General features: G+C 37.0%; 1 protein-coding gene across 2 annotated transcripts in view; it reads right to left on the bottom strand.

Annotated features, from left to right (window-relative positions):
• glis2b (GLIS family zinc finger 2b) overlaps nucleotides 1–23,637 on the bottom strand; it is a 54,400-nt gene extending 30,763 nt beyond the window's left edge. Inside the window, exon 1 of one of the 2 annotated variants that reach the window (XM_048181217.1) lies at nucleotides 22,766–23,637. The gene's annotated coding sequence lies outside the window, so the exon portion shown is untranslated. The remainder of the gene's footprint in view (nucleotides 1–22,765) is intronic. The other variant, XM_048181226.1, reaches the window with a different exon arrangement.
• Nucleotides 23,638–25,137: the final 1,500 nt, after the last annotated feature.

The raw sequence follows: 25,137 nt of genomic DNA, 5'->3' as shown, positions 1-25,137 counted from the left end.
AGTGTCTCTCCTCAGTTCCCCTCCCTCAATCCGTTTTGATTCCTGCCGCCTCCAGCCACAAACAGTGATGCAATCCGCAGACTCCTGCGTGCAATAACAGGGCCTGGAGAGTGCGAGCAGGGCAGGGCGGTCTGCATTTCTCTCGCCGTCTGAAACGAATAAAAAGCGCATTGGGCAAGAGCGCCAAAGAGTAGGAAAAAGAAAAGCAGGGGTCTGGGATGGTGAGAGCCAGACAGAAAAGAGACAGCTCATATTAACAACTCATTGTTTGCTTGTGGTTAGTATTTCTTTGCTAATTTGTGCTTTCAGGATAGAAGTGGATGGATTTTAGCTTCAAGCATGAGGTTGGCGTATTGTTCGGTTTTCTTCAAAGGTTGAGGAGCTTGACTTAATCTTAAGGCATCTTCTAAATAGACAGGAATGTAATTTCAGAGAAGTGGGAAGCACAAGACGAGACTACAATGCTCTTCAGAAAATGTATATCCTAGACTTGCTTTAACTTTAGTTTAGCCTTAATGTCTACAAAGATCCACACAGCTTCTTTCAAACCTTTAAAGTGCATGTAAACTCTGAATCAAGAATTCCCAGTAGACTTCCCTACAATCTGGCTGTTTGAGGAAACAATGCATAGTTTCCAATACAGAAATGTGTCAGTGTGCTTGCCGGCTCCATGCAGTTGAAGCAGAACCAATTCTCTCAGTTTTTCTATTCTACATTTTTGCATTGAACTGTTGCGAATGGCCTTTGACTGCACGGACCAGTCTCTCCACTCACCGGTGAACTCTAACAGACCTTAGCGTAGATGGAGAGCGTGATTACGGTCAGTTTATGGTGGTGTTTGTGCATATTTCTGCTGATTGTTCCTCAGATCCGCCCCTCGGCTCGACCTAGCCCGGTCGGCCCTGCTGAGACAGACCTCCCCTGGAGGCGGCAGAGGGAAAAAGCATGCAAGGTCAGCGCAGGAATGCCGGGGGATTGGCACCTGGCTAAATCCTCGAAGCATAGACACGCTCACTTTTTCCACTCTCTGCTGAGACTCCACGTGGAGCCTACCTACAAAAACAAGGCATTCCTCTGCGTGCAATCAAACAATATTCCACAGTCACCACACAGCTTGTGCAGACATGCAATAGGACGTGTCTGTCAAGTGAACAGGTCAGTGAGTGCGTGAAAACCCAAGAGCTGTTAAAGGGATAGTTGAAAATAATTTACTCACCATCATGTCATTCCAAACTCATGTTGCTCGCTTTCTTTTGCAGAAAACAAAAGATACTTTTAAGAATGTTTTGGCTGTTTTAATCCATACAATTCGTGTCAATGGAGTCCAGGGGCTGGAATCACGAAACTCTTCTTAAAGGGTTAGTTCACCCAAAAATGAAAATAATGTCATTTATTACTCACCCTCATGTCGTTCTACAGCCATAAGACCTTCGTTCATCTTTTGGAACACAAATTAAGATATTTTTGATGAAAACGGATAGCTCAGTGAGGCCTCTATTGAGAGCAAAGCCATTCAAACTCTCAAGATCCATAAAGGAACTAAAAACGTATTTGAAACAGTTTATGTGAGTACAGTGGTTCAATATCTTAATATTATAAAGCGACAAGAATACTTTTTGTGCGCCAAAAAACAAACAAAATAAAGACTTTTCAACAATATCTATATGGGCAGATTTCAAAACACTGCTTCAGACCGTTACTAATCGAATCAGTGGTTCGGAGCGCCAAAGTCACGTGATTTCAGCAGTTTAGCCGTTTGATAGGAGATCCAAATCACTAATTCAAAACAAAAGGTTCATAAAGCTCAGAAGATTAATGAAGCAGTGTTTTGAAATCGGCCCATATAGATATTGTTGAAAAGTCGTTATTTTGGTTTTTTTTGGTGCACAAAAGTATTCTTGTTGCTTTATAATATTAAGATTCAACCACTGTACTCACATGAACTGATTTAAATATGTCTTTAGTACCTTTATGGACCTTGAGAGCTTGAATGGCCTCAATGAGCCATCTGATTTCATCAAAAAAATCTTAATTTGTATTTGAACGAAGTTCTTACGGCTGTAGAATGACATGAGGGTGAGTAATAAACAACATTATTTTCATTTTTGGGTGAACTAACCCTTTAAGAAAGAAATTTAAAGAGCATTACATTCTAAACAGTTTGTAAAAATGTTGCAATTCTTGAAAAAATCTCAAATATTTTCTTAACGTGCCCCTGTTATGCTTTTTCAGATCTTACCTTTATATTGTGTGATATATTGCTGTTTGTGAATGTAAAACGTCTGTAAAGTTTCAAAGATCAAAGTGCAGATAAAGGAGTTATTGTCTTCCAAAACAAAGAATCAATTCTGAACTGACTGAAACGAGTCGTCAGTAATTCCAATCTTACTTCCTGCAGAACTTACACAGGTTTGTAATTAATAATGCCAGTCTATGGTCTTTATTGGCTGGTCAAGAACAACATCTACTTTGCCCCCTTAAAGGGATAGTTCACCCAAAAATGATAATTCTGTCAGTAATTACTCACCCTCATGTTGATACAACCATGTAAGTCTTTCTTTCATCTTCGGATCACAAATTAATATTTTTGTGATTAAATATGAGCGGTGGAATACTCCTCCATTGGCTTTAAGGGGGCCCAAACTTGTCCGTCCAAAAAGTCAGTGAAGAAAATGTTTAAATAGTCCATGCCACTACAGTGGCTCAACCGTACGTTTCTCAAGCGACGATAATACTTTTCGTGCGAAAAAAACAAACAAAAGAACGACTTTATTCAACTATTCATTTTCTCTCTTGTAGGCCTCTGACGTTAGTTCACGAGAGCTCCATGACGCATGCGCGAGAACTAAACTGACGACGGTCTTCTTCTACTACTACTTGTTACTGGCTGCTCACTCCTTAGGAGTATTACCGCCACCTAGTGTTCAAGATGAAGTGCTGGCATAGCCGGAAGCGCTAAACTTTGTTTGCAAGCAGGTGAACATATCATAACATATGTATCATGACTTTAACAATTACCACATACTGCTTCCACTTACCTTGTTGGTCTGTATAAACAAGTTGGGCACAGCTGTTGATTTCAGTAATCTTTTTTGTTGAACTGATTTGAAGTCGTCTGGAGAGAAATGTTCACTGCACAACTTCATGTGCTTGACGAAATTAATCGGTAAATTAACATCCCGTTGAACAGCCAGCAGCCATAGATTCAGTCGCTCACGATCATTTGATGGGAAACGGTGAAAGGTAAGCCGTTCATTTTGTGGCAATGTTAAGGCACCTTTACGTTTACTTGTTAGTTTTTCACGATTCGGACATCCAGGAAATGCACACTTTCTAACCATTGTAAACAATTACTTAGAGCGAGACCAAAAGCACGATCAATGTCGAATTCAATAGCTTACATACAGCGCGCGTTCACCTGCTTGTAAACAAAGTTTAGCGCTTCCGGCTATGCCAGCACTTCATCTTGAACACTAGGTGGCGGTAATACTCCTAAGGAGTGAGCAGCCAGTAACAAGTAGTAGTAGAAGAAGACCGTCGTCAGTTTAGTTCTCGCGCATGCGTCATGGAGCTCTCGTGAACTAACGTCAGAGGCCTACAAGAGAGAAAATGAATAGTTGAATAAAGTCGTTCTTTTGTTTGTTTTTTTCGCACGAAAAGTATTATCGTCGCTTGAGAAACGTACGGTTGAGCCACTGTAGTGGCATGGACTATTTAAACATTTTCTTCACTGACTTTCTGGACGGACAAGTTTGGGCCCCCTTAAAGCCAATGGAGGAGTATTCCACCGCTCTTATTTAATCACAAAAATATTAATTTGTGATCCGAAGATGAAAGAAAGACTTACATGGTTGTATCAACATGAGGGTGAGTAATTACTGACAGAATTTTCATTTTTGGGTGAACTATCCCTTTAAATACTGTAGTTGTAGCTGAGGACTGGAAGAGTTTGGTTTGTGTTGTCGACATGTTGAGAAAATGCTTTTTTTCTGCTTTGCAAAATTAAATATGCTTTGCATCCACATCCACAAAATGAGGAAACTGCTCGAATTGATACGCTAAAAGCGACAGCATTGTTACTGTCAGAGCAGAGTAGACTAATTAGAACAGAGTGAACCATCTGACCAATCAGAGCAGATTAGACCAATCACAGCAGACTGGGCGGTGTTTAGAGAGACCAGATTTTTTAAAGGATTAGTTCACTTTTAAATTAAAATTTCCTGATAATTTACTCACCTCCATGTCATCCAAGATGTTCATGTCTTTCTTTCTTCAGTGGAAAAGAAATTAAGGTTTTTGATGAAAACATTCCAGGATTTTTCTCCATATAGTGGACTTCAATGGAGCCCAAACGGTTGAAGGTCAAAATTAGTTTCAGTGCAGCTTCAAAGTGTTCGACACGATCCCAGACGAGAAATAAGAGTCTTATCTAGAGAAACCATCGCTCATTTTCTAATTTTCTTTATATTAAATTATATACATTTTAACCATAAATGCTCATCTTGAACTAGCTCTCTTCTTCTATATTTGAATTCTGGCAGTGTAAATGCTGCTAAGTGTATTACTGCCCTCCTCAGGTCAAAGTTTGAACTAAATTGTCAAATACAATATGCTAGTGCAAGTATATAACAATTAGTTCAAACTTTGACCTGTGGAGGGCAGTAATACACTTAGCAGCGTCTACACTGCTGGAATTCAAATAGAGAAGAAGAAGAAGAGAGCTAGTTCAAGATGAGCATTTATGGTTAAAACGTATATAATTTAAAAACATTTTTTTAGAAAATGAGCAATGGTTTCACTAGATAAGACCCGTACTCCTCGTCTGGTATCATTTAAAGCCCTTTGAAGCTGCACTGAAACTGTAATTTTGACCTTCAACCATTTGGTGCCCATTGAAGTTCACTATAAGGAGAATAATCCTGGAATGTTTTCATCAAAAACCTTAATTTCTTTTCAACTGAAGAAAGAAAGACATGAACATCCTGGATGACATGGGGGTGAGTAAATTATCAGGAAATTTTAATTTGAAAGGGAACTAATCCTTTAACAAAGCGGTTTAGGCACTGTCTGAAAAAAGCTGATGCTGCAATGTATATTGTGAGAAAATTAAAGTGTTTTTTGGCCTTGGATGCATGTAAACTTATTGTAGGAGACCTTCAAAACAAAATGAGGAAACTTAAAAATTCTTCAAAATGTTCCTTGAATCCAGCCCTTAGACTTTCATGCTCTAAAGGGACATGAAGGCAGTGTGAAATGAATCCATACGACCCGACTTCTGAAGAGACACGGTCACTGATGAACAGATCATAATTTAGACCTTTATTCACTTTCAAATCAAACCAAAACATTAAGACTACACCGAATATGGTGAGATGAACCTAAAACGAGGCTTGAATGAAGGCTTCAATTTCAATCAGTGCTTGAAAGTTTTAGGTCCCATTGACTTTCATTGGATGGGCAAAAACAGCAGAAACATTCTTCAAAATAGATTTTCTCTCTCTTTCTCTCTCTTTCATCTTGTGATGAAAAAAAATCATACATGTTTGGACTGACATGAGGGTGAGTAAATGATCCCAAGATTTTACTTTTTGAGTGAACTAATGCTTTAAATACACATGAGATTGTCCAGAAACTCAAGATATTTGGGGTCTGTTTGAGATTGTCCCGTCTAGAAAAGCAAAAGCGTGCCTCAACACTTCGACCATTGGGTGGGGTGGCAAATGTCTGGGCGCAGAGCAAGGGTCTGGCTTTTCCTTCTATCCCACAGTGTTAACAGACTCCGAGCCGCAGATTTACGGGAGCTGACGAGCGCATGGAAACTCGGCACGTTGGGCAACGGCCTTCTGCCATATTTCAGGTCTCTGTAGCGACGCCGTGAGCGAATGACATGACAAACGTGAGCTTAGCCACTCGAGGGGCTCTTGCTTTTATAAGAGGAATAAAACATAAAACAGGCAGGCTGTACTTTGAGTTCAAGCCAACACTGGGCGCAGTGGGTATACTTCAAATTTTGGGAGGTGCCGTCTCAGACTCGCTCTCATTTCCTCAATCTGAATATTACGGAGGCTCAAAAAAACGTTTTTTGATCGAATAGCCCATGCACTGCAAAAAATGAGTTTTTTTCAGTAAACATTCAAGTCAAAAAATACAGAGTGAGAAAAAATTTTTTGCAGTGTGGCATGTGCTCTTGAGTGCACAAAGCGGTTAAGCTGAAATCAAGCGTAATTTGATAGGAGATGTGACTCTTAGCCGCTTGGCCTCAAGGGACGTCAGTGGTGTCAGGATCCTGGTGGAGCACATGATAGAGTGCCGTGGTGATTTTTTAATTTTACCAGGATTGCTCCGCCCCATGTGGCTTGTGGCATGTTGACAGACACCTGTGTGCCGGGCTGGAGGCGACGGGAAGGTTTCTGGGAACGAAGAGCTGTTTAGGAGTGGGCGGGTGTTCAGATCTCAAAACCAAAACACATTGCGGTGGAAAGAAAACAGGAAGATGAAGGAGCTCAGAACAGAACAATGTAATTAGACGACAAATTAAAGTGATGTCAATTCAGGCATGCTGGTGATTGTTTAACCCAGAGATTCCAGAAACGTTTTTTCCGCCGAGCCCCTTTGACCTAAAATATTTACTTGAAGCACCCCCTGAGATTTTAAGTTAATATTTGAATAATTATTCATGGTTTTCTGATGTAGGTTAATGGTCATATGATATGCAAGTAAACAGAATATTTTTACAGGGTTGCCAGGTCTGCACAACAAAACTAGCCCAAAAATAGCCCCGATTTTCTGTATTGGGGGGTGGGTCGAAGTGTTGGTTGGTTGGACCAAGAGTGCAGTAAGCACAAAACTAGCCCAAAAATAAAATATATATATATATATATATGCACCTTTAAACAACTTAAGCTTTCTTACAGAAAGCTTTATATATTTATTAAAATGTATTTAATATATTCAAAAACATGAATTAACATGACTTTTTCAGTTGGATTAACTGCAACTCTGGTCGTGACAACTGACATATTGGTCGCACCACCTGACATTTCAAACTCAATTCAAATCTAACAGGCATTAACCATTAACAGGCATAACAACACATTTTCAAAGTTTTCCAGGGGTCATTCCACCTGACATGGTAAGTAGAATCAACCTCACCATTACTCAAAAATGTCAAATTCTCTAATATTTATGGGAGGGTGAGTAACCTTGTTAATGCATCAAAGGGGTCATTTGGGGTTTTCTGTGTGATATCATATGCTGTCAAATGGTTTTCTAAAAGGAATATTGCATAAAATGGCATTTTTTTTCCGGTCGCCCCTCCTGACATTTGGAGACGTCAATTTTTTGGACAAAATTTTTTAAAGTATTAGAATACTCTTGAAATAGGACTGATACACTATTTCCCTCATTTATAAGGAATTTAACCCTTAAATGCATACCTCGGGTCTTTAGTGACCCGGGACATCATTCACTACCCTCCTCCTTGTTCATTTTTTAAAGTTAGACATCAACCTTCTTGGTATTCCTCAATCAATTCATTATAAATAATATATCAAGAAAAAAATCATAAAATTATTAAAGAATGCCTATTTTTGTATTCATTTTTTATAAAAATTGTATAGGGTCGCTAACGACCCGAGGTATGTATGAGTGTACGTATATTTTTTCTGCACAACAATAATTTAATCTTAGATGACGGAATAAGTGCAATTCACCTTTATTCCACAAGGTGGCAATGTCTGATTCACAATGATGAAGTGACGACTCATTTAGACAGAAAACGTAATAATAAGAGAAACATGAAATGGCTCAGTGATTTACTGCAGAGCAAGTACTGAACGCAATCAAATATGACTGTAACTGTCACTGGATGAATCTGGTGAAGCTGTTAGCAATCGAAATATTGCTTTTGAAGATGCTGAAAATTATATAGTTTTGAGAATACGTTTGAGTTTGCAAATGGGCTCATATTCTTGACCTCAAACATAAAAATAGCCTATTATTTGCTGAATGTACTGGGAAATGAGCTCTGAGGAGGACAGTGATGATGGCATAAAACATCTGCTCAAACGAAGCCCTTACAAGCTCCAAAAGGTAACAAAATATGATTTATTTTATTCTTCTGTAATTGTTACTCTAATATCAGAGGAGTTTTATATTATCACGACAGGTAGAGATCCTTCCGTGCTAGATATTGATCCGGGTCAATAAAGACCCGAATATGTAAGAATGATTGGCGAAACAGTCATGCATTTAAGGGTTAACATAAAACCTATTTGATTAAGAATTAAGTTATGTTCTCTGCTTGTACGTTCAGACAGTCGCACCACCTGACATTTTTGGTCTTTTAAACACCAAAACTCAAAAAATCAATTGAATTTCAATTCAATGAAAATGGTTTCTTATAAAGGAGATATTGTAGATCAATTTGATATATGATATGTATTTATTAAAATTCTTTTTAGGAAAATATTTTGTATAAATACTGAATTTGGACACAAAAAAATGAAAAATTGCATGTCACGTCATTGACCCATATACATACTTAGATTTTTAACACATATATATATATATATATGCTTAGATTTTTTCTATTCATTTTAATAATTTATTTTTAAGATAAATAATTAATTTTAAGATATATACTATCATAGACAGTATTTTGCTTTTGCTTCAGTACAGTAACAATATAAAGGACAATTAATTAATTTTGCAAACAGATGTTGTCTTAATCGGTATAAATAGGCCTTTATTCATGAGAATCTTCTCCCTCACAAGGGTATCATCATATTTGCATTACTTAAAATCTAAAAGCTTAAAAAAAAAAAAAAAAATGGATTGTATACCATGACCCAAACCACACAACTGTTTAATTCATACCAACAGGGTTATGGATCGAGTTAGTGACCGTCAAATCTTCAAACCATGCATCTCAAAACCACCAAAAAGAAGCTGAACACCAGGGTCCCCATGGTGAAAGTGCTCCAAAATGACCTCGCAGAACCATGATGTGGCCCTGAAAACCACAAATGAATGTTTATTGTCATATAAATGCTTTTTTATGAGTTGCTTGAAGACACAATGGATGTCGTTACTGATCATCTACCTCTTTCCTCTTTCAGGCACCTGCACACACACTACTCTTTTCTGTCAGCCTCTGTTCTTCTTTCCTTCAGTGTCTCTGCCAACCTCACTGTGCGCCTGTGTTCTCTCGTTCCCCTCACATGGGGCGCCTGTTTTCTCAAAGCAAGACCGCCCTCCCCTCAATGCTCGCCCCCCTCCGATCCCTGGCAGCCAGACAAGGTCAACATGACAGGATTTTTCCCCCTCCTTCCCGCTTTCTCTCACCCTTTATCTCCCTCCGTTTCTTTGACTCCGCTCAGCTGAGCGACAGGCTCCTTCCGAACACGAAGGGCCTTTCATCTTCAGAGGGAGCAAACAAGGGACAGAGAGATAGAGAGGCAGGAGCAGTAAGTACCTGGAGAGGTACAAAGATGTATAGAGGTTTATCTCGGTGTGACAGATGGAGTGATAGTTTGATGTGCAATGGAAACAAAACAAAACAACAAATAACGCACAGCTGACTAATCAAATATACATTTCAGAGGCAAGCAGCTAAAATTAGAGGCCTTTGTTGAAAAGTACTGTGCTTGTGGTACTGTAACATATTTATATATCATGATATTCACAGGGTACTCCAATAAAGAGTCAAAGAATACCATGGTGTTACCTCTGTGGTACTTTAGGGCTGGTAAGGCATCAAAAATATATACGTTTTAGTCATGATGATTCTTCTACATCCGTGTGATGTAGAAGAAAACGGATCCATGCCATCCTGCCATCCATGTGGATGTTACTTGGACACATACCTCCTTCCATAAGCATTTCATGGAAACGGTATTCACTGGTGTCTGTGGCCTCTTTCAGCAGGATAACGCCACAAAGCAGAAATGGTTCAGGAATGGTTTGAGGAGCACGACAACGAGTTTGAGGTGTTGACTTGGCCTCCAAATTCCCCAGATCTCAATCCAATTGAGCATCTGTGGGATGTGCTGAACAAACAAGTCTGATCCATGGAGGCCCCACCTCGCAACTTACAGGATTTAAAGCATCTGCTGCTAACATCTTGGTGCCAGATACCACACCACACCTTCAGGGGTCTAGTGGAGTCCATGCCTCGACGGGTCAGGGCTGTTTTGGCAGCCAAAAGGGGGACCAACACAATAGGGCTGGGTAAACAATATCGATTTCTCGATTTTAATCGATTCTCATTTTTCTGAACCGATATCGATTCTTAAATCCCAAGAATCGATTAGTCTAGTCTGTTTTCAGTTGATAAATGAGCAGAACATGTAGCCCCTCCCATCCAATAAATCGCAATAATCTTTGTGCTTTGTTACTTTCGATATGAAACAAAGTCTCAGATTTCAAATGACGTCCATCTTATTATGAGATTCAAAAAATAAATACCGTTTTGGCGCTGTTTAATGTGCGCCTCAGTTAAAAAAGCGGCAACACGAGCGTATGTGAACATCCTCTCCTCCACTTTAATACCAGTTAATCTGAAGGTATGTTAAAAGATACAGTACAACTTACCAGAAATCCGTATCATGTCTGGTGTAATACCTCAGTGTTTCAACCTCGGAAAGACGTCAATAAAACAGCTTGTAAACAATGTCACGTAACGTCACATTTACCTCAGAAAAACATATTCAGTGACCATAAACTCATTAGTCAGCTAGAAAAGTGAACTATAGAAAGCAACATTCTGATAAATATAGCTATGCACCGTTACATATTCATTACAATGCTCTTCAATATTTAATACATGTTTGAATAAATCAGTTGACAGCTGCAATTCGTAATTTAGCCGTAATTATAAACTTTATTTATTATTTTTAAAAAACAGAATTGAGTGTAATTTGTGTTTGTAGATAAGTTAATTTTAACCATCAATATTATAGTGAAGTATACCAACTGACTTTCATGTGTAGTTTACAGCATTAGTTGAGAGATTTTTTTCCTCTAGAAAATTTGCCATTTACTGTAACTGAAATACTACATCCAAAATAATCGATATTGAATCCAATTGCAAGCGTGTGAATAGAAATCGAATCAAATCGTGAAAATTGTGCAACATAATCAGCTATTAATATTTCATCTCTTGCTTGATCATTTCTTTGAAAGCCTGGCCAAAAATGATGTTGCACAATTTGGCATGTTTCATTGCATTATAACAAATACAACAATTGACTCCAAGCAACTACGCAATATTTGAATAAAGGGTGTGAAGATGTCAATTTTCCTAGGCTGGACACCATATGTATCGCTAACCTCTACGTTTCCAAAACCAGGGTAAATTCCTCCTAAGTAATCAATGGTGTCTCTTTATCTCACAAGTTTTGTTGCAGTACACAAACAAAGTTGCATTGAAGCTTTAACAGTTTTTGAACTCATGCACATTTTAAACAAAAGCTATAGAAGAAAATAGTCCTTTGTTTCATGGTAGAGTAGACTCTAACAAAGAGTTACAATCCACTGTAGAATTTACAGAAAGTACCAAAGATTCCCATTCAACAGCCTCAAACGTGTGCCAAAGTTAACAGAGAGATACGAGAGCAATGGGACAGGATAACTGGAAAAGAGTTGTATTCTCTGATCACTTTATAATAAGGCAGAACGCATGAACTTTTGGGCTCAAGACGTGCCGCTCGTGATGTACAACTCCAGAGGAACTGTGGGTAACAGGAGATCATGGAAAGAAGGCAGCAGTCTCGGACAGTCTCACACACATTGACGGGAATGGATTTGCCCGGACACGGAGCCAAGCCCAGGCCCAGACTTGAGAGAGCCTTGTTTCTCTTTCTGAAATGCTTTAACTCCCTCCCTGCCCTTGTTCTTTTTTCATACAGCATGCTTACTGCAGTCTTTTCTGCTTATTGTGTTCCAGTTGCGTTATTGTGGCTGTACTGGAAGATCCAGGCTGTTGGCTTTGCAAGTAAATAATAATAATAACCAGCTGTGTCTCCAGTTTAACTGCTGTAGCCCTTGGCCCGTTACGATCCAGCGCTTTGCTTATTGCTAACAGCTTACAGTTGGAACACAATTGTGGTGATGTGGCTCCTCGATTCAGTGTCATGCAGCAAAGGATTGAACCATTCGCACGATTCTTGAGCTTTACTAGCGGTCGATCCGATCAATGTGAGTTCTTCAATTGCTGATGCCGATATACACTATATCAGGCACATTTGTACACGCCATTTCATTCTTTACTAGTAGTGTTGTCAAAAGTACCGACTTCGATATCAAGTCAATACTGAAATTTTATAAAAGTGACAATACCAGCATTTCCCCCTAGCATTTTGAGTGCTGTTGAGCGGATTCTTAAACACCTCTGATTGGCCATTGTGTTCACATGCTCAATAGATATGTCTGTGATTGGCTACAATGATCAATGCTCCGTATGTATCTGTGTAAGCGCTCGGTGAAGCGCGTCAAATATGTTTATTTACAACATGTTTTTGAAGCATTGATCATTGTAGCCATTCACATTGTGATAAAGTCAGTATTGCGTGTTGCGAAAGTCGCAACTCTGACCTTTTTTCGAGTTTTTATCACACAGTTCTGAATTTATATCTCATAATTCTGACTTTTTTCTCAGAATTGCAAGATATAAACAATTGCGAGTTATAAAGTCAGAATTGCATGATATAAACTTGCAACGCTGACTTTATAACTCACAATTCTGACTTTATAACCCGCAATTCTGACTTTATAACTCGCAATTCTGACTTTATAACTCACAATTCTGACTTTATAACTCGCAATTCTGACTTTATAACTCACAATTCTGACTTTATAACTCGCAATTCTGACTTTATAACTCTCAATTCTGACTTTATAACTCTATAACTCCAATTCTGACTTTATATCTCGCAATTCTGACATTATATCAAGCAATACTGACTTTTTTCTCTGAATTGTGTTTATATCTCGTAATTCTGACTTTTTAACTCGCAATTCTGACTTTATGGGCCCTATAATACACCCGGCGCAATGTGACGCAAGGCGCAGCACAAGTGTGTTTGCTAGTTTGCGTCCGGCGCCGTTTCGCGTTTTCCCGTTCAGCGCCACGTCCTTAAATTAGTAAATGCATTTGCGGCAGTTAGTGCGCCCATGGGCGTGCTGGTCTAAAAAAGAGGTGTGTTCAGGCGCATTGCCGGCGCATTGCTATTTTAAGGAGCTGAAAATAGACTGCGCCATAGACCAACTCAAACCTGGTCTAAAGTCTAAAGTCAGTGGCGCAATATTTTTTTGTTAGAGCGCGTTGGTAGAAACTGCGCCTCTGGGCGCGTCCACAGTGCGCGTTGACTTTGCTTATTACACACAGGGATGCGCATCACACAAACATGCCAAATATTAAAAACAAAAGGATTACAGTGTAAAAGAATATTATTGTGTCGGTTACATAAATATAAAAATGTAACTTCGTTTAACTTCTAACTAAACGTTTAACTTCGCGCACGAGCAGATCGGTTTCTTTGCTTGAAAAGCGTTCAGCTTTTCCGCCAACAAATTCCGCCATGTAAATAGCAATCCGCCATGGCACGAGCGCATCTCGCTCTTAAAGGGAATGGGAGAAGACACTCTGATTGGTTTATTGAACGTTACGCCCATTACTCATTAAGAGAATAGGGACAACCCATTTAAAAACCGTTTTTCCGTCGTTAAAATAGCAAAAGTGGATTTGGACACGCCCTGAGTGCACCTGCGCCGTGCGCTTTACACTTTGCGTTTAGATCATTAAAATAGGGCCCTATAACTCTAATTCTGACTTTTTTCTCTGAATTGTTTATCTCGCAATTCTGACTTTTTAACTCGCAATTCTGACTTTATAACTCGCAATTCTGACTTTATAACTCGCAATTCTGACTTTATATCTCTAATTCTGACTTTTTTCTCTGAATTGTTTATCTTGCAATTCTGACTTTTTAACTCGCAATTCTGACTATATCTCGCAATTCTGACTTTATAACTCGCAATTCTGACTTTATATCACACAATTCTGACTTTATAACTCACAATTCTGACTTTATAACTCACAATTCTGACTTTATATCACACAATTCTGACTTTATAACACACAATTCTGACTTTATAACTCAATTCTGACTTTATATCACACAATTCTGACTTTATAACTCGCAATTCTGACTTTATATCTCTAATTCTGACTTTTTTCTCTGAATTGTTTATCTCGCAATTCTGACTTTTTAACTCGCAATTCTGACTATATCTCGCAATTCTGACTTTATAACACAATTCTGACTTTATAACTCACAATTCTGACTTTATATCACACAATTCTGACTTTATAACACACAATTCTGACTTTATAACTCAATTCTGACTTTATAACTCAATTCTGACTTTATATCACACAATTCTGTCTTTATAACTCGCAATTCTGACTTTATATCTTGCAATTCTGACTTTATATCTTGCAATTCTTTATTCGACATTGCCTGACGGCCGACCGTTGCATCATGGGATGCACTATTGAATAAGAAACAAGCACACTTGCTATCTAATTTTTCTTTATTGTCTAGTCATAGCCTTTGACCTAAGGACTTCTTTTGGGTTTCTGTTCCTGTTCTGTTAGGTTTTCTGTCAAACTTCCTCTCATTTTCTTGCAGTGGTCGTAAGGGGAAAGTAAGTGGCTGAAAGGCATAAAAGAAAACAGAAAGTGGAAAGAAGCGAGCAGTGTGGACGCAGTCTGTGTTTATATTGGAGGGGTGTGCACCAGAGCCCAGGCCACTGGCAGCTCAGAGACGCAGGGACGGGTGGCGTGGACCATCCTCAGGTGTCCCGTGAAGGTGCAGAGGGGGGACCGAGAGAGAGAGAGAGAGAGAGAGAGGGGTCCGCGGGCTGGGGCGGGACCAGGCTCTGCACAGCAGGGAGGACATGAGCGAAACGTTCCAAGAGGAAACGGTGAGGCCACGCTGTGATTAGTGGTTGCAGTTTAACTGCAGAAAAATGCATGGTCCAAGCCCAGAGAGAGAGGGTGGTTTCACTGGTCTCACCGAGCCCGTGTGACTCAGGGTCTCTCTGCACCGGACCCGAGTTTGTTTGCACAGCTCTTTTCTGCATCTCTTTTCACAACTGCCTTTAAAGCAGCTTTGGCGTTTCCAAGCATTTAAAATGAGGTTTTCCAGAACTACAATAAGCATTTAAATTTACATTTATGCATTTAGCAGATGCTTTTATTCAAAGCGACTTACAAAAGACGAACAAAAGCAATTTGTCAAAGAGCCTACAATATACAATGCCAGGTTTATAGACCCTTTTCACAGACTCTGATGACATGTTTCCAGTTATTAACATCGCAAATCTAGAAAAGTTTTTTTCATTTTCATTGTTTAAAAAAATGAAAGTACAATTATAACACTGCGCTTTCTTACTTTAGCATTACATTACAGAAATCTCATTAACGCAGCTGCATGAGTGTTTCTAATACAAATTTAACATCTTTCTGTCAAACATAATCAGTCTCTTTTTTTTCCTCTTTTGGAAAATCATAGAATCGCTATCGTGGATTTTTTTTGGAAAGCGCTTTGAAAGCGGGAGAGGGGGTGTTTGAAAGCAGGCATCTATCAGCGGACCGGTCCACAAAAGACACCTGTTTTCAAACACTCCTGTGTGTATCTGTGTAAGCGCTCGGTGAAGAGCGTCATTGATGATTATTTACAACATGTTTTTGAAGCATTGATCATTGTAGCCAATCACAGACATATCTGTTGAGCCCGTGAACACAAAGGCCAATCAGAGGTGTTTATGAATCCACTCAACAGCGCTCAAAGCATGACATTATTAAAATTTAAGTATCGACTTGGTATCGAAGTCGGTACTTTGGATATCACTAATTCTAAGAACCCCGGAAATGTGATAAGATATCATTAGACCAGGAGTTTTCAAACAAATTTTAAACAAAATTCATTTTACAAGCACTGCTTTCTGTTACTATTTCTGCAAAGTATTCTTTACTGTTTTTCAAGAGAACTCTGAAAGTTTCTGGAATCTCTGATCTTTCAGTGAGGAATTCCACGTTCCAGGACTTTGTTAAATTCCCAGCCAAGCTGACCTCCCCTGACCCTCCTCCCACTTTTTAGCAAATGCTAAACATTTATTCCAAGTGGATGTCAGCTGTCTATGTCCTGAAGTAATGCAGAAGACCATCTGAAATTCCCATCACTGAGACCATCTCATACTCTTAATACTCTCAATTCCATTGCAGAACTCTGAGGTTGTAAATCTAGCCCACGTGGAGGATCATGGGTGTCGTTGTTCAGGCTGAATGCTCTGTATGGGTTGCAGCCTCTAAATACCTTAAGGGTTGTTTAATTGTGGCTTCAAAAATACCATAAAGCAAATTACTTAGTGCTACTAGATATTTAACAACCAACAGAGACACCCAAGAATGCACTTTTGGTGTGCAGACTAGCAATTACAAACGAGAAAATGGCTCAAATAAAAAGTAACCGTTCACTCAAAATTAAATTTTGCCATTATTTACTCATCTTGCCAAATCTGAATTTCTTTCAGATGTTATGCTGAATGTCCAGTCACAGACTGTGACTGTCAAAGTCCAAAAGAAAAATGCTTGTGTGCTATATTTTAAGACTTACAATGGCTTTGTGTGAGGAACAGATCAAATCTTCCGTTTTAGCTCTTGAATCTGATTGACGCTCAAATGTAAAGGTTCCAAACTGGGATTTTTGATGCCATAGAAGAATAATTTTGGGTTCCCCAAAGAACCTTTCAGTGAACAGTTCTAAAAATAATCATTTTTTCTTAGAGTAAAGAACATTTAATAATCTGAAGAACCTTTTTCCACTATAAAGAACCTTTTGTACATTAGAAAGGATCTGTGGATGTTAAAGGTTCTTCATGGAACCATCAATGCCAATAAAAACCTTTATTTTTAAGAGTGTGTGCATCAGTGATTGATCATTGGTTCTCACATGTCTTGTCATTGACTCCAAACCTGGCATGACACGTTTTGACTTTCTGTGTTTGAAATGAAATGGGATAGTTCACCTAAAAATAAAAAAAAATTGTGGAACACAAAAGACGATATCTGGAGTCCAAACAACATTGGACTCCATTTGGACAAAAAAGGCTGAAACAATTTTCAAAATATCTACTTTACAAAAGAGGATAAGGGCCAAGTAATAATAAAAAAGTCATTATAATGCAAGATTAAACTCGTTAAATTTCGAGTAAAAAAGTTGAAATACAATGTCGAGAATAAAATCGTGTTTCGAGAAAAAACTTGTTACATTTCGAGAAAAAAGTCGAAATAAAATGTTGAGAATAAACTGATTAAATTTTGAGAATAAAGTCGTATTTAGAGAAAAAACTTGTTAAATTTTGAGAAAAAAGTTGAAAGTCGTATTTAGAGAAAAAACTTACATTTCGAGAAAAAAGTCGAAATAAAATGTAGAGAATAAACTGATTAAATTTTGAGAATAAAGTCGTATTTAGAGAAAAAACTTGTTAAATTTCGAGAAAAAAAGTTGAAATACAATGTCGAGAATAAAATCATTACATTTTGAGAATAAAGTCCTGTTAAGAGAAAAAACTTGTTACATTTCGAGAAAAAAGTCTAAATAAAATGTAGAGAATAAACTGATTAAATTTTGAGAATAAAGTCGTATTTAGAGAAAAAACTTGTTAAATTTTGAGAAAAAAGCTGAAATACAATGTCGAGAATAAAATCATTACATTTTGAGAATATAGTCGTGTTAAGAGAAAAAACTTGTTACATTTCGAGAAAAAAGTAAATAAAATGTCGCGAATAAACTAATTAAATTTTGAGAATAAAGTCATATTTAGAGAAAAAAATTGTTAAATTTCGAGAAAAAAAGTTGAAATACAATGTTGAGAATAAAATCAATACATTGTGAGAATAAAGTCGTGTTAAGAGAAAAAACTTGTTACATTTCGAGAAAAAAGTCTAAATAAAATGTCGAGAATAAACTGATTACATTTTGAGAATAAAGTTGTATTTAGAGAAAAAACTTGTTAAATTTTGAGAAAAAAGTTGAAATACAATGTCGAGAATAAAATCATTACATTTTGAGAATAAAGTCGTGTTAAGAGAAAAAACTTGTTACATTTCGAGAAAAAAGTAAATAAAATGTCGAGAATAAACTAATTAAATTTTGAGAATAAAGTCGTATTTAGAGAAAAAACTTGTTAAATTTCAAGAAAAAAAGTTGAAATACAATGTCGAGAATAAAATCATTACATTTTGAGAATAAAGTCCTGTTAAGAGAAAAAACTTGTTACATTTCGAGAAAAAAGTCGAAATAAAATGTAGAGAATAAACTGATTAAATTTTGAGAATAAAGTCGTATTTAGAGAAAAAACTTGTTAAATTTCGAGAAAAAAAGTTGAAATACAATGTCGAGAATAAAATCATTACATTTTGAGAATAAAGTCCTGTTAAGAGAAAAAACTTGTTACATTTCGAGAAAAAAGTCGAAATAAAATGTAGAGAATAAACTGATTAAATTTTGAGAATAAAGTCGTATTTAGAGAAAAAACTTGTTAAATTTTGAGAAAAAAGCTGAAATACAATGTCGAGAATAAAATCATTACATTTTGAGAATATAGTCGTGTTAAGAGAAAAAACTTGTTACATTTCGAGAAAAAAGTAAATAAAATGTCGCGAATAAACTAATTAAATTTTGAGAATAAAGTCATATTTAGAGAAAAAAATTGTTAAATTTCGAGAAAAAAAGGTGAAATACAATGTCGAGAATAAAATCATTACATTGTGAGAATAAAGTCGTGTGAAGAGAAAAAACTTGTTACATTTCGAGAAAAAAGTCTAAATAAAATGTCGAGAATAAACTGATTACATTTTGAGAATAAAGTTGTATTTAGAGAAAAAACTTGTTAAATTTTGAGAAAAAAGTTGAAATACAATGTCGAGAATAAAATCATTACATTTTGAGAATAAAGTCGTGTTAAGAGAAAAAACTTGTTACATTTCGAGAAAAAAGTAAATAAAATGTCGAGAATAAACTAATTAAATTTTGAGAATAAAGTCGTATTTAGAGAAAAAACTTGTTAAATTTCAAGAAAAAAAGTTGAAATACAATGTCGAGAATAAAATCATTACATTTTGAGAATAAAGTCCTGTTAAGAGAAAAAACTTGTTACATTTCGAGAAAAAAGTCGAAATAAAATGTAGAGAATAAACTGATTAAATTTTGAGAATAAAGTCGTATTTAGAGAAAAAACTTGTTAAATTTCGAGAAAAAAAGTTGAAATACAATGTCGAGAATAAAATCATTACATTTTGAGAATAAAGTCCTGTTAAGAGAAAAAACTTGTTACATTTCGAGAAAAAAGTCGAAATAAAATGTAGAGAATAAACTGATTAAATTTTGAGAATAAAGTCGTATTTAGAGAAAAAACTTGTTAAATTTTGAGAAAAAAGCTGAAATACAATGTCGAGAATAAAATCATTACATTTTGAGAATATAGTCGTGTTAAGAGAAAAAATTGTTACATTTCGAGAAAAAAGTAAATAAAATGTCGCAAATAAACTAATTAAATTTTGAGAATAAAGTCGTATTTAGAGAAAAAACTTGTTAAATTTCGAGAAAAAAAGTTGAAATACAATGTTGAGAATAAAATCATTACATTTTGAGAATAAAGTCGTGTTAAGAGAAAAAACTTGTTACATTTCGAGAAAAAAGTCTAAATAAAATGTCGAGAATAAACTGATTACATTTTGAGAATAAAGTTGTATTTAGAGAAAAAACTTGTTAAATTTTGAGAAAAAAGTTGAAATACAATGTCGAGAATAAAATCATTACATTTTGAGAATAAAGTCGTGTTAAGAGAAAACACTTGTTACATTTCGAGAAAAAAGTCGAAATAAAATGTCGAGAATAAACACGCATTTGATCAGTGTCATATTCATTGTATACTGATCATAGATTCTAAACATTTTATTTAGACTTTTTTCTCAAAACACAACTTTATTTTCAAAATTTAATGATTTTATTCTCTACATTTTATTTCCACTTTTTTTCTCGAAATTTATAGCATTTACCCTTGCATTATAATGACTTTAATCTCAAGTTGGTTTTATTTTTTTATTTCGTGGCCCTAAACCTCTTCTGTACTACTTTTATGTTCCACAGAAGAAAGAAACAAAGCCATAGGGGTTTGGAACGACATAAGGATGAGTAAATGACAGACTAACTAACCCATTAAATATTAGTTTGTTACCCACACAATGCTGTCATATAGGATTCTGAATATAGTGCACAGATTTTATGGAGTTCCTTTATAGAAGCTTTATAGAACCAGCGTTTGATCATGGTGCTAGCGTTCCATTGATTCATGGGTAAAACTCGCCCAAACATCTTCAAACGCCAGCTAAAGCCAAGCGATTCTTTTGGTCTTTTGTCAAATGTTGTGTTTAGGCCTCGCAGCGTGCACGCATAAGAACGTGTCCTAAGCCTCAGCGTATTCTTTCCGTTTGGCCCCCACGTTTGAGTAAAGAGCAGACCGGGGCCCCTCTTTAGTCAGTGAGCATTAGAGAGCGTAATGGGCATGAATTCACAGAAGCGCTTCAGGGTGGGTCATATTTGGCAAACCATTCTGAGCATCGAGAGGAACAAGCGGTATATTCACAGGCCAGACCCCTCACAAAAGTACGCCAAAGCCTCGGTGTGCCAAGATCTCAGATTTCTGCAACGTTCAGCTCTGCTTCAGCTTATGGAGCTTCGCTTCATATGTGAGCCAGAAGCATTTGCAGTGTTTTTTGAGCACATCGTGAAACAGACAGTCCTATCGCAGCGCTGTCGGTTCGCACCGTGAAAACACAAGTCAATGCCAGCACGCACAGCTGGAGGAGAGCATACGGTGAAGTGAGGACTCGACGGCAATAATATGAGATGTTTGAACAGCAGCATAAGGCAGAAAGCTGTGCTCACACACACACATGTGACAGTATCTGCCTGGATTTCTCCAAGGAATGACATCTGGCAAGTTTGGGTCACATCTCAATGCGTTTATAAAGGACATGAACAGAGATTTCATGTAATTCTACACAAAAAAAAAGCAGGTTATAAAACAAAACACGAAGAGGTCAAATGTCATGCAAACCATTGCACAAACGACACAGGCTTGGGTTTCAATAAAGGCAATCATTAATCTCAAATGCATCCAGGTAAACCCGATTTAATCAATACACCCCCACACTGTAAACACTAACGCTCAAAATACTTAATTAGTTTGAGTTGGACAAACTTAAATGAAACAAATGAACTTTTACGAGTATTTTAGCACTCTCTTTTCCTTTCAAGTTCACAGAACTGATAGTAGGGTTGAACAACGATTAATCGCGATTAATCGTTTGCAAAATAAAAGTCTGTTTAAGTGTTTGTATATATAAATACACACACATACATGTATATATTTAAGAAAAATGTTATATTTATATATAAAATATAATATAAAATATATATAAATATAGATATTTATGCATGCATATATTTCTTAAATATATACATAATTATTATACACAGAACAAACACATATATTACATAAACACAGACTTTTATTTTGCAAGCGATTAATCGCGATTAATCGTTGTGCAGCCCTAATTTTAAGTAAACTGAACAGTTTCATTGTTTTGAGTTTTATGTACTTATTTCTTTTAATAAAGTCAAGCTTAAACTTAACTGAAACTGGACTCGGATTTCAATTTCCTAGCATGCTTTGCCCATGGCACTCGAAAGGGAGAGTAAATGCTAAAATTAAGTCTTATATAATGTTTTTTTTTTTACTGCTGTTCTCATTCAGCAACTGCTATACCATGCTATTTTTAACATGTTATCAAATAAGCAAGTTAGCTTTTTCTAAATTAGCTTGTTATAGCTAGCTAATTTTACGCTAATACAAATGTTTACATTTGATCATTTGAAGCTAAATGTATCAGAAGTTAAGAACAATTAAACTGTACGAGTACAAAATAAAAATCCACCAGTTCTGCTTACTTAAATTTTGAATTTCTTAACTTAAAAAATTTGAGTTTTGCCAACTTATTCATGTTTACAGTGCTGCACAACCTTTTTTCAAGAGCGTTTCTGGTCCCCCCCCCGGTGTGAGATGCCCCTCTCACAGTTGGTTAACTATGTCCTGGCAGGCATCTTCTTTATCAATGGCCCCATGTGTAGCAGCCAATGAGGACAGGCTCCGTTCCAAACCACATCTCAATGTGCTCACAATTAAGCGCAGGGACACTGGAATTGCCTAATTGGGTGATGGCTGCTTTATGTCCAGTCCTTAACCACTATGGACAATAACAGCAACTTTGCCAGAATGCATCATATTTGGATGCAATACGTTCTTCCCCAAAAGAAGCGTTTCATTTGCATCATCGTCTAGCCCTCGGAAGACAACAAACTCATCACATGATGCTAGATTTACAACGTGCTTCCAGACAGGCGGTCTGCTATTGAAGAGCATTAGTGGAAGCCCCGTTTCTCATTCTTTGGAGGCACTACAGACTCCTGACTGTGGCATAAGCCGAGAACACACTCTTGGAAAATAGGTCAGGGTCTTTATGCTACCCTAACTGACCGTGCTCAGTGGACAAAACTAAATATGCACGCTTATATTGGCACGGCAATGCACTGGAGATCAATGATGCAAGGTTGAGTTCATTAGACTGACTTACCTTGTGTAAAACCTCCTGGATATATTTTGGCCCGGCACTGGTCTCCACCTTAAACTTTCCAGGGGGAATGTGTGCTCCAATTCCTTTGGATTGCAAAATAAGGAGTCAGTTTTTAAGGAAGGCCCAGCAGATTTTGCAGAAGGACCTGTAAGACACTGTCACCAGTGGTTGAATAATCTACTACTGCTGTCTGAAAGCATCAGACTGTTGTCTGGACACACATGACAGTGTTCGAAAAGACTTGCGAGGAAGAAAAGGCGTCAATCAATCCAGAGTCAATGCGACAGATCGATAGTTTATGTCAGTTTCAGGCCATGAGAATATTCCCATGAAGCAGAAACCCGTTAAATGCATGCGTGTCAACACCAAGAACAGTGTCCGTACTGTTTTATTATTATTATTATTATTTTATCGACCCTGGAATGACAGATCAAGAATTATGCAGTGAAAACAAACAAACAAACAAAAATGGATCGTAGTGATCGTTGTCTTGACATCAAGGTGCATCGCTTGCTGGCGGCGCTGGTCCAGAGGGGTTTTTAATGGGTGGTCGTGCGCAAAGACGATGGAGAGGAGACGTCCCCTTTTCAGCTTCGTGTCCGGATGGTGTCTCCGTGTCGGGTGCGCGGTTTCCTCAGTCCTGGGGCCTTAATGTTGTCCTTGGAGACAGTGAGCGGTGAGGTGGGTCTCCAGCACCCCGGACGCGAGCCTGTCCGTGTCTCCTCTCCTCTCCTCGGGCGCAGCGGGCGGAGGGATCAGCCCTGACTGACTGTGACTCTGCCAGCTCAGCGCATGTGTGCTGCTCCGCCCCATCCAGCGCCGAGGAGGAGGCCGTCCTGGGCTCCCGTCCAAACAAACTCCCCTCCAGCAGCTCCCCCTCCCTCCCTCCCTCTCTCTCTTCAGCGCTCTCAAGATTTTTATTGGCATGGTAATAAAGCTTTTTATCGCCGAAGCTTTAATAAACATTACCTCCTTAGACCCGTTCCTTAGATCTATTCATTTTGGGCTAGCATAGTGGACACTCTTGATTAATTTCTTTCAGATTATGCGTAATATAATATAATATCAATTTAAAATAAAACACTCTTTGTATTATGTTTCTTTATTGGTGTAATATATGATATAAAACCATATAATTAATCAAATAAATAATAATTATTTTATAATAAGTTATGTTTCCTATGTAACCAACACGTAAAATGACGTATAATACTAAAATCTAATACAAAATATAGAATTAATCATTTTAATAAATATAATATTCTTTTTGTATAACGATACTGATATTCATATTGGCTGTCAAATCGATTAATTGCGATTAATCGCATCTAACATAAAAGTTTGTGTTTACATATATGTGTATACTATTATATATAGGCTATATGTGTACACTCTCTATATGTGTGCATACACACATATAATATATATAAATATATAAAGATTAATCACGATTAATCTATTCGACAGCACTAAAATATGAAAAATAAAATTCAAAATGATAAAATATAGGCTTATATTTTCAAAGTATATTGATTTTCTTTTTTGTCAGCTGCATATAGATTTATTTCATATAGTAATATCTAAATTTATTGGTTTTTATTTTTAATTTGGCTATTATTTAAGACATTTGATTTAATATGAGTATATATGAGTACATTGGGACAACAAAAGTCATTTCAGACATTCAAATAAAGTTCCTCAAAGTCACTTTTTACTCTGCCTGTGTATGTGTGTGCGTGTGTGTTTTTGTGACATATCAGGACACAAGTTTGTATAATTACATGGCTATGACATAGATATTACAAGTGACTTATGAGGACATTACCCCATGTCCCCATTTTTTAAAAGGCTTATAAATCATACAGAATGAGTTTTTTTGAGAAAGTAAAAATGTTTCCTGGGGTAGAGTTGGTGTAGGGCCATAGCAAGTACAGTTTGTACAGTATAAAAACCATTACGCCTATGGAATGTCCCCACAATTCACAAAAACAAACATGTGTGTGTGTTGCACTAGCTGAGGTTTCTTCTTGCAGGTAAATTGAAGTGTTTTTTGGATTTCAGCTGAAAGTCTTTGTTGCAGATACTGAAGGGCCTTTTATTTGTAAGTATAGGCCATGAACGCTATATCACGAAAAGGGTTTGAATTTGCCGTATTTGCATACATTTTGTTAAAATATTCTGTATTATTATCTTCAGGTGGCCATTAAAGTTGGACTTTACTTATAATAAAGGTTTACATAGAATAACATAACATCAGATTCTCACTTTCAGAATGAGTTAGATTACTTTAAGTATTCTACCCTTGTTAATTAATATTTCCTTCTGAAATATCTCTTGTATGCATCCCCATAATCTCTGAGGCAGTTTTAATT

This window comes from Megalobrama amblycephala, linkage group LG1 (assembly GCF_018812025.1).
Source record: "Megalobrama amblycephala isolate DHTTF-2021 linkage group LG1, ASM1881202v1, whole genome shotgun sequence".
NCBI classification, from domain to species: Eukaryota; Metazoa; Chordata; class Actinopteri; order Cypriniformes; family Xenocyprididae; genus Megalobrama; species Megalobrama amblycephala.
This window is presented reverse-complemented; position numbering and strand designations above follow the sequence as displayed.